The sequence below is a fragment of the Schistosoma haematobium genome, chromosome 2 (genome assembly GCF_000699445.3).
Source record: "Schistosoma haematobium chromosome 2, whole genome shotgun sequence".
Classification (NCBI taxonomy): Eukaryota; Metazoa; Platyhelminthes; class Trematoda; order Strigeidida; family Schistosomatidae; genus Schistosoma; species Schistosoma haematobium.
Window position 1 is genome coordinate 19,861,164 of NC_067197.1, and position 11,625 is coordinate 19,872,788.

Here is an 11,625-nt window from a genome sequence, read left to right on the forward strand (position 1 = left end):
TTGAGATAACAAAAGTAAAACAGTGGAGGAACAGCAAATCAACATTTTTTCTAGTCAGTTTATTAAGTTCAATATGATTTGTTTAGTTGTGATTATTTATTTAGTTTAATAGTGTCAAGATGGTCAACATACATCTATTTTGTGAGTATTCTTTGTCACCACTCACGTTTTTAATAATTTCACCGAACTTGTGCAATCACTGTTATTGATTTTAAAATTGTTGTTTCAAGTTAACTTTGACTTTTCGTTAAAGTTTTGTTGTCTGCTTGCATGACAAACTGATTATCTCTCGTAAACACACTGGTGCTTGCACAGTTCTCGTTCTCATCTAACCAACAGCCTAATTAACATACCTATAATACAAGTGCTATCTACGTCTACATATCATATTGATATCCTTATTCCAGCTTCCGGCTGAACAAGAAATTAGGAAAAGACGATGGAAATAGATAGGACATACATTAAGTAAATCATCAAACTATATCACGAGGCAAGCCCTAACTTGGAATCGTGAAGGGAAGCGAGAAAGAGGAAGGCCAAAGGACACATTACGTCGGGAAATAGAAGCAGATATGAAAAAGGTGAATAACAACTGGAAGGAGCTGGAAAGGATTGCCCAGGACAGGGTTGGATGGAGAATGCTGGTGAGCGGCCTATGCTCCTTCACGAGGAGTAACAGGTATAAGTAAGTAAATAAGTAAATATTCCTCGATTTTATCTTTTTGGAATGGTTGATTTCTTTTTATAATTATAGACAACGAGAACAAAATTTAGAACACGTTACCAACTGAGTTTAAATAACGTCCAATGATTTTGTTATATGTATATTTTGTAATATAATCAATTGTTTCTATGCTTTTTGCAATAAATGTATTACAATTTTGGTATTGATGCATTTGGTTTGCCACAGTTATTCAGAATTATATTCGGTCTGTTCACGCCTTCCATAAATATGTATGTCTCAAGGACACTGGACTCCACGGACGCGTCCTTGATAAGTTCTTCAGATGATGCTACTCATTGGCGGTTATTTAGACTACGTGGTTTTTGATGCTAATTATATTGGGGCGATCGTAAAACACTCTCATAAATATTGAGAAGTGGGTCTTTTAAATGAAGAATGGAGGACAAGATTCATCAAGTTTGTAACTTTGTTCTGTATATCTAATTACTTATATAGCCGTGGTGACTTTGGCATTATTATTTAAAAACTTGAATAACTAGTTAACGTGAAAGGGTGTTGAAATATGTTTATTCCCTTTTAGGGTCATATAATTCTTTACCTGACCCTTTTTTACTATTAATTTCTCACAAGATCCATTATCACTGACTTCTTTAGAGTTCTCAAATAAGCTCATACGTTTATTAGCTGAAAAGCAGTGAGTAGATAACCTTCGAAAACCGCAAGACTACAGCAAACTGTTCGCGGTCGTGAGCTAATTACTGACCAGGGATTATACTACATTGAATATCTGGGCTACCTGTTTCTGCCATCTAATTATTTCAACGATTTATCTTTTTTATTTTGTTTTAACGTCTCACTACGTCCATTAATCGCAAAACCTATACGGCCGCGTTTATGAGAAGCCTACGATGTAACGGGTGTAAAATCATAATGTATGGTGTTGTTAATACGTTATTTCAAAAGCTATCGTCAGGGTCGATCAAACAATAAAAAGAGGTGTGGCGGGCGGCGTAGCTACGTTTGTAAACGTGAACTGGTGTCGATCTTCGTTTGCGTGTTTGTGGTGTTTGAATTAACTAATGATTCTTTTGTACTTGTTGAATGCTCGATTTCGAATTCCAAATACAATACATCCGTTTGTGGTTGTGTCTTACTTCTTAATTCAATTGCGTTAATTCTGGTATCCCTAGTTCATAATACAATTCAAATAATACAAATATTATACTGGCGTCGCGATGGAAAAGTTAGATATTCATTCAACTCCTGAAGCTTTTGAGGATTACTTTGAAAGGTTCGAAATCTGGAGCATGACTAAGAAAGATGTTAAAGGTGGTAAAATTGTGGCACATTTTCTGACATTCATTGGGAGAGAAGCGTACAGCTTATTAAAAACTTTGGCATATCCAGAAAAACCTATCTCACTCCCTTATGCAACTCTTAAAGAGCTATTATTAAGTCATTTAAAATGCACCAGTTTTGAATGCCGTGAAAGGGCGAAGTTTCATAAGATGGTTCGTCAAAATGACCAAAAGGTTCGGGAATTCATCCTTGAATTACAGAAACAAGCTGCCAAGTGTAATTTCGGTGATCAACTTCATGTTCAACTGAGAGATCGATTAATTGCAGGAATTATCATACAGAGTTTGGAAAGAGAACTGTTAAAAATGCCAAACTGTTCCTTTCAAGATGCTAGAACTGCGTGTATTAACTACGAAGCAATGAATGAACTTGATATCTAGTCGATGAAGATTTCTAATACTTTGCTTAGTCGTCGTGATGAACTACAATCTCAGGGTCAATCAAACTTGCGTTCATTTAACAGTGATTCCTATTCTCGTGTAGATATGAGAAGTGTTTCAACAAGGAATTACAAAGCAAATCACAAAGGTGAGATGAAGTTTGGTAAATGTTTATCATGTGGAAAGTTTCATTCTCGCAATTCATGTGTATTTCGTAATGCTAAATGTTTTAAATGTGGTAAGATAGGACACATTCAGTCAGTATGCAAAGCTACTGTCCATTTTGCTTCAAGCTGTACTAAATCTTGGAATTTAAATTTCAATAACTCGGATGTTTCTAGTGATCATTTATCTTTGTCTACTATTTCGAAAGGTAATGCTCATATTCAAAAGCGACTATATACATCGCTTGGTTCATTTCATGACTTTATTGTGGACACAGGCAGTATAGAGTCCATTATTTCATTCAAGAACTTGAAAGCTTTAGATCCTAACGTTGTTGTACGACCCACTGAAGTATCAATACTGGGGATTACTGGACACAGACTGCCCATACGAGGATGTTGTGAATTGCTAATCAGAGATGATAATTCTTCATACATACCTTGTGAATTTTTAGTTAGCGAAACAGGACTGTCAATATTGGGTTTAAAGAATTTGAAAAGGCTTAAGATGGAGTTGTCCTTCTTAGTTTCTAAAGAAAATTCTGATACTTTACTTAAAGATTTGATAGCTATGTGTGCTAAGTGCAGTGGAGGTATGAAAATTAAGCCTATAAAACTTCAAGTACAGGGTGATCCCGTCTTTCCTAAAAGACGAATAATTCCTTATGGTCTTCGAGAAGCAGTACATAAGACATTAAACTATTTGTGTGTGAAAGGCATAATTGAACCAATTCAGTCTTCAGCATGGGGTACTCCTATCGTTACGCCACTGAAGTCGGACGGCAAGACCCCTAGAATTTGTGGTGACTATAGTTTAACTCTGAACTCTCGTTTGTTGAAGCAAACGTGCACGACGGTAGAAGCTGAAGATATTCTAAATCGACTTCATGGTTCTAAAGTGTTCTCGAAAGTTGACCTAAAAGATGCTTATCTTCAAATTCCTTTAGATGAATCTTCATCTGTTTTGACGACAATTAACACTCCTTTTGGTCTGTTCAAATACAATTTCCTTCCATTTGGTCTAAGTTGTTCTCCAGCCACATTTCAGGAAGTTATGAATAAAGTAGTTAGTGATCTTGAAGGTGTTGAAGTTTATCAAAATGATCTCATTGTTCATGGTTCTAATAAGGTAGTTCATGACCAGAGACTTATTGCTTTATTGCACCGTTTAATTGAGAAGAATATTACAGTGAATCCAAATAAGTGTTCATTTTGTGTATCTAGTTTTGAATGCCTTGGATACCTAGTTGATGGTAATGGTTTTAGACCAGATATGAAACGACTAGCTCCACTGACTAATGCACCGTCTCCGAAAAATCTTACAGAATTACGTTCACTAGTGGGTGCTCTTCAATGCTATTCCCCTTTTATTCCTAATTTTTCTTGTCGTGCAAATTGTTTATTAATTATTATTATTATTCTGAAAGAAATTCACTATTGTTACGGATCATGAAGTTTTAAAGTTTATTTATCATCCTGAAAAATCCTTAGCACGTTCCTCAGCTGCTATGGTTCAGCGATGGAGTATTGCTTTGAGTGCATATGACTATACGGTTCAGCACCGAAGTGCCAAACAGATTCAACATGTTGATTACATTTCTCGACAGTCATTACAAGATAAACCTATTAATACTTCGGATTGTTTGTTAGTGCAACCTTTACCAGTGAGACGTTCAGATCTCATTAGAGAAACTCGTAGATATTTTGGATGTATACTCAGTGCTATAAGGAAAGGTTGGAATGCTAATTTGAAACGGAGATTTCCTATCTATTTTTCAAAGCGGGATGAGCTATCTACTACTCCTGATGGTATTCTGTGTTTAAATGATCGTGTTGTCATTCCTCCTTCATTGCGTAAATCTGTTCTTGAAGATCTTCATAGCGGTCATTTAGGTGTTGAGAAAATGAAGTCCTTGGCAAGGCTCACATGCTGGTGGCCAGAGATAAATGCAGATATATGTCGTACAGCAAACAATTGTGAGAAATGTCATCAGTTGAAAAATCATCCTTCGAAGTGGGTGCCATGGCCAGTATCGTCTGAGGCCTGGCAGAGGATTCATGCTGACTATTGTGGACCATTTTCTGGTAAATACTACGCACTAGTAGTCATTGATTCTTTATCAAAGTGGCCTGAAGTTTTTTTCACAACTTCACCAAATTCTGATTTCACAATACAAGCATTAAGAAAGGTGTTTAGTCGAGAAGGGGTTCCCATAGTGTTGGTGGCTGATAATGGCTCACATTTTGCTGCAGATGCAGTCACTACCTGGTTGAACGGTATAGGGTGCAAACATCTGTTTACTGCTCCCAGACATCCGTGTTCTAATGGGCAGGCAGAGAATTTTGTTAGAACATTAAAGACTGCTATTGATTCTATAGCCCCCTCAACATTTAATGAGCTGGAGAGGGGAGTAGATACCTTTCTATTGCAATATAGAAATGCCAGACATTCGGTGACGAAGGAGACTCTAGCGAAGCTATTGAAAGGAAGAATTCTTCGGTCGAATATGAGATGTTTGGAGTCTGCAGAAGTTACATACTATCGAGGAAATGATCTTCGATCATCTACGGGTATTGTTCTGAAGAATGTCGGAAAATCGATAGTGAGAATTCTAGACATCGATGACTTAAGTACACACAGTCGACATGTTGATCAAATACAATTTCAGGAACCAGGTGAGTCAGTTCCAATTTCGACTGTTAATTCTAATGCTAATGAGCACATTCTAGATAATACAGAATCCTTATCCAATACAATGTCAGACAGACTCAGGATGAATTTGAAAAGAAGACGTACGATTGATTACAAACACCTAGACTCTAATATAAGCTGTGGCGGATGTGGTATTTGAATTAACTAATGATTCTTTTGTACTTGTTGAATGCTCGATTTCGAATTCCAAATACAGTACATACGTTTGTGGTTGTATCTTACTTCTTAATTCAATTGAGTTAATTCTGGGATTCCTAATTCATCCTATAATTCAAATAATTGAAATATTATAGTGTTTCAAGTTTTCAAATGACTTTATCGACTGTCTAACTCTAAGATGTAGTCCAAAACAGATGAATAAATACAAATTTGTTTATGTTACCAATATCTATGTGACTCCATACTGCACATCATCTGTGCTATCTCTTTTCGCTGATGAATTCACTGAGTTCGCTGTTACTGCCTTCAGTGATTCACTTTCAGTTGTATGTGGTGATTTCAATTCATGTGACTGTAGCTTCCTTACGTCACTAGGTCACCAAAACGTAGTAAATTGTCCTACTCGTTTGGATGTTCATTTAGACTTCGTTTTCATTATTGATATGGGTATATATGTGACTCGTAAACGTGCTCCATTGTCTAGCTCGGATCACTGTACAATTCGTGTTCTACCTAAAGTATATGGAAAGCATGGGAAGAGTATACTCTTACATCAAACCAAGAAAGTGAAATATGGGAATTATTCAGAAGAAAATATCGGAAATCTGAAAAACATGTTTCATACGACTAACTGGGAATTATTTACAGATGACTCACTGGAAATCACTTCTCATGTTATCACTTGTTACCTTAAATTCTGTTTTGATATTTGTTGTCCCACTGGAACAATTTTTGTAAGTTTTGATCGACTTACATCTTCACAACTAAAACGACTACGGAGGGTAATAGAAATAATGTACAAGGGGAAAGACTCAAATGAAGTTCGTCAGCTAAATGGTCTGATAAACCTAGAGATTAGACGTCTCAACTCTATGTTTACTCAAAAACTCTTGTCTTGCAAAAATTCTCCAAGTATGTGGAAACTCTTTAAAGAACTTACAGGTGACAGACACATTAGGAGCGATAACTAGCTGAATGTTTGTGACTTAAATAGGTCTTTTGTACGTCAGTCAGTCTGATGTAATGCTCCCTTCATCCACAGGTTTAAATAATAGCTGTGTTCCTAGTTTCACTGAAACTGATGTCTGAAGATGTCGACAGCCACTAAATTCATCCCGATGTTTAGGACTTGATGGTATTCCAAACCTCCTTTTTTAAAAAATGTGCTGACGTCCTATGTTATCCATTCACGACTATCTTTAGCAGATCTTTCTCATCTAACCTCGTACCGAAAATGTAGAGAAAGATGAAGATAATCCCTGTACCCAACAAAGTATCTGGTGATAACAATGTGAAATTTAGACCTATTGCAATAACTTCACCCTTCCTCAAAACAATGGAAAAATTAATAATACTTCCACTTCAGCCTGCGATAAAAGAGCATATTGATCCATATCAGTTTGCTTACAGATGCAAAAGAAGCACCTTAGATGCTATTGCTGTTCTGCATCACAATATAGTGTTCAGCTTGGAAAAAGGTAAGAAGTATGTTCGATGTGCTTTTCTGGACTATACTTCAGCTTTTGATTCTATACCAAGACAACGTTTACTTAACAAGTTAATCAGAGTCAATACTGACACCCACCTGAGCTACAAATCTTCTCCACCATCTCAATATCTTCGAACCTCCTGGCTTATGACTTTTTCATTTTACTGTGTGGGCAAGATTCAATTATAGAAGGTGTTAAAGGGTAAAGTGTTGTTAAACTACAAATACTTGCGGCATCTTCATGGTAAACTGCATCTGTGTAGCTCATATCGGTTTCATTGTGCATGTCGATGCTAATTTGGAAAGGTTGGTATGATGATTACAAGCAGTCAAATTGGTGCACTATGAATTCCCAGAATATTCTAGCTGAAGACGGATAGAACAAAGTGAGCACAACTGAGTCAGTCAGTCAGTCAGCTACAACGTAGGACCAGGCACATATATACATCGGTTCAGGTTGCCATACCGCACAACTGAACTAATGTACCAATCGGAAGATCAGCGCGTAGAGAAACGCGAACGTCCAGCAGCATAAGCTCCTTTAGGTTAAGTACAGATGCCCCGACTGACAAACCAGGAAAGAAAAATTGACTCAACTGCCCTCTTCTTTCCTCAATGAAATATTAATTGCATACACAGTGAGTAACTGGTGGTTAGAAATCCCATTGGTTACACTGCATGTTAGTTTTAAATAAACATCATAAGGAAACAACATATTTCTCTTAAAAATAATTGACTTTATGGTACTAGTATCGAAAATAAATTAACGAAACCTGGTTTTAGCAACTAATTTTTGACAAAGTGTGAATAACCGCTTCAGATAGTAAACGACAAGTTCTGTTGTCATTGTGGATTTTTGAAGGATTACATCTCCTCTCTGTTAAACTCATTAAAGCTATTATAAATGCGCTAGTTCTCGGACTGAAGGTCATAACTAACTCCATAGCATGCTTCAGAAGACACTTTAATCAACATCTATATCTCTTCTCCTCACTTCTTCCTCTTTGAATAATAAGCAACCCAAAATAGTCGATTTTCGCAGTATAGCAACAAAGCGAGGCTTACTGTTTTCGATTATGTGGGAGGAGTTCTAACATTTGTTGAATCGGCTTGTTTTTCATTCGTTAAAACCCTATTCATTTCCTTATGACATTTCTAACAGTAATGGGTTCCTTAACAATATAGTATTTTCTGTTAAAAAATAGATAACACCTGCGAAATGTTGTTGCGAGCTTCTGAGTAGTGCTGGTGTTGGATTGTAATTTGCATTGATAAATGGTGGCTGGGTGACTGGGTGTTTGAAGAAGAGTCAGCAATTATGTAGCACGTATCATTGACGCTTACTCGGAAGCGGAAGATATCTGAAACAATAACACAACAATCAGGACTGGTACATGCCCCAGGAGCAATAACGGGATGTACTGGCACAACAGATGTATTCGAAAAATAAAGACGTGGTTCGGGCACAAAAAAGCAAACTTATCACAAAACAGTCTTTAGATGGTTATTAGAGGTAGTCAACAGGAAACTCTGAATCCCGACTTAGTGCTATTTGGCACTGGTCAGCAAGCTGTACCTGTAATCTTAAGTAAACGGATGCTCTCTGACGGATTCAATCTCATGTCACCCAGCTTTACAATCAGATGTTACCACTGGGCTATGCGGGACGCGACTGACCTCCTGTAGGACTGAAGTGTATTCACCACCATCTTATCTCAACGTAGTGCACGTAGTGTCGAGTAACCTAGACTAGGGGCCACATTGCAACTTAGCCCATAGCACACATGACAGTGATCACCACCTGGTGATAAATCAGTTGTGAACACAGAAGGTCAGTCACGGACCGGATAGCCCTGACGGGTGCCAAATAGCACTAAACCGGGGTCCAGAGTTTCCCGTTGACAACCTACAACCAATATCTCATCTCGACAAAGTGCAAGCAATGTCGAGCCACATAGATTAGTGGCCACATTGTAACTCAGTCGGTAGCATTCGATCTGCACTAAGAAGGACCTGACACATATGACATTGATCACCACTCAGCGATCAATCAATTGCGAAAAAATAATGTTGTCCATCGTTCTGCGTGTCCCACTCATGTGCAGCTTGTTCCACTTTTCCCAGTAAATTTAGTCTTTGCTGTCCTGCAACAAAAAACATATTCGCGTTAGTAACATTATATACAATGATTTTTAATACTGTTGCACTATCCCCCTCTTCATGAGGCACTGTCCTCAGAGCCTGGTTGTGGATATGGATTTACTACATCTCCTTTTGGTGGCACTTCACAATGACTGACGGCAATAGGGGGTTGACAAACTAGGTGTCCAGTTGCATCGTTGTTTGTTCTGCTTTCAAATGATTGTAGTTTACTGTTATAACGTCTTGAAGCCGCTAAAGTTTACGTAAAATAAAGGTGGTAGGAGATCGAATAAACACACCTTCGTAGAGCTATTGCTAAGGCTGGTGGAAGTTGCTGCATGTTCCTGGTAGAGCCACAAACACGATCCCCAGGCTTATACACCGGCCCGTTTGCTTGTCGCTCATATACATCCTTCTGGTATTTCCTGGCATTCTGTAGATTGGTTCTGACTAGGAGATGCGCGTCAGCAAAACGACTGTGAAGATAATGGATGCGTGGTACGTGGCCATGAACCTCACATGGTAACAACGGAATTTACATCCCAACAGGTAGACGTGATTCATGCCCAGAAAGTAACGTATCGGTTGAAAACCCTGTGGAACCATACACTGATGTGCGATAGGCTAAGAAAAATTGAATTATCGCATCATCTTAACATCGAATCGACGACATATTAATGAACGATTCTAGAAGGACCCTGATGGTTCTGTTTGCTATTTCAACGAAACCATTACCTTCTGGGTGGTACGTGGTAGTGTGTTTTCCAGATTCCCATTAACTGGCATAACTGAGAGATGGGGTAGCTTAAAAAAGTTGCACATTTGTCAAAATGGAGTAGGAATGGAACACCGTAACGAGAAAACCAATGATCAATGAAAGCTCGTGCAACCGTGAGAGAATGGGAACGGTTTCACAACAGATGCTAAAATGGTCCGCTATCACCAGTATAAAGCGATTTCCGTTCTTCCGTGATGTAAATGGCCCCACAATATTGATGCCAACTCACCGATGCGAACCTTCTGATGTGATTGGGATTAACGGTGCGCGCGGTATTTTTAGAGGTGACTGGATGATGTAACACGTGCTAAAATGTCGACAAGATTTTGTTGTGTCTTCGTGGATGGATGGCCATCAAGATCTCTGGAAAATCGCACGTTCAGTCTTTCATTTTCCCGATTACTCAAGTTCTCGATGAACCTGCTCGATTATATTCTGAAATTGTACACGTGGTACTATCAACAGCTGTTGCTTTGACTCACTGACCAGAAATAACATGTCTCCATACAATCACAGACTGCACCACTTTACGCAAAGACGGCGCATCGCTGAGAAATGATCCTTCAACTCTGCCATAGATGGCTGATTATTTCCAAGTAGTTGCCTTGGTAAATAAATCTCAGATCAGGAACCGACTCTTGCCAAGACGACCAGTAGAACTCAGGGGCTGTGCTCAAACGGCGCTAATGGTACCAGGAGAATAAAGTCTACTGGACAGAGAATCGGCGTTTGTATGTCGGCTTCCAGGTCGTTGCTTGCAAATAAAATCGAACCCTTGCAATCTTTCCGGCCAATGAAGTACCTGATCTTCTGGCTCGCGAAGCGGACGAAGCCATTGCAGTGCACGATGATCTGTGCACACACGGAGTTGTTGCAGAACTTTTACCATGCCAGAATCTCTCGGCCTGTCGTTGAATATTTTGTTCCCCTCTAATCTAACCACCAACTAGCATACGCCATGACGCGCTCCTGTCTTGTGGTGTTTGAGACAGAACTTAAGTAGTCGACGACCAGTCTGAGTCGCGGTTGACTATGAACACCACTACAAGAAGACTACGTGCCAGTTGACCAATAAAATCCCCCGTAAGCCAAATATCGGAAGGCAGTTGATGGCCGTAGTTGAGACGTATTTGTTAGCGATCTCGTGATATCGAAAGGATACCGAGATCGTGCCAAAGGAGTACAAGCGTGGTTACCGAGCGTAAACGAACCCGTGCAAAGTCACAATCGAAAGATAACGGAGCAGTAATATAGCTGTCCTTAGCACAGTTAAACAGACGAGCACAGTAAAACAATCGCTGGTACACTTGGTTGTAATAATAATTGTTTTCATCAAACCAATCGCGTTCTCTTGATAAAAGTATGCCACTACAAACTGAAGACATTTGCCTGATGAAAACCTTTATATTAAATATTAATAATTTCACTGTTTTTGGATGTATTTGTTTTACTTAACTTCTGAACTTGTTTGTTTATATTGTCGCGGTAAATAAATCCCCAAAATAGACAGCGCTGTGAGTTTTCGACATTATTTTGAATGGACTCACTTTGCTGAAGGCGCTTGATCATGCGTCCGCACCAAATGACGAGTGTGAACGCCGTGCTCTGCAAACCGTGCAATCGTTAGCCAGATTAGATCAGACGATCCTCGATATATCGATAACCTGTCAAATACATCTTCGGACCTTCTCGCTTCTGTCTTTCGATTTTACTTGGTGGGTACGATTCATAATAAAAGGTGTTACGGGTTAAAGCG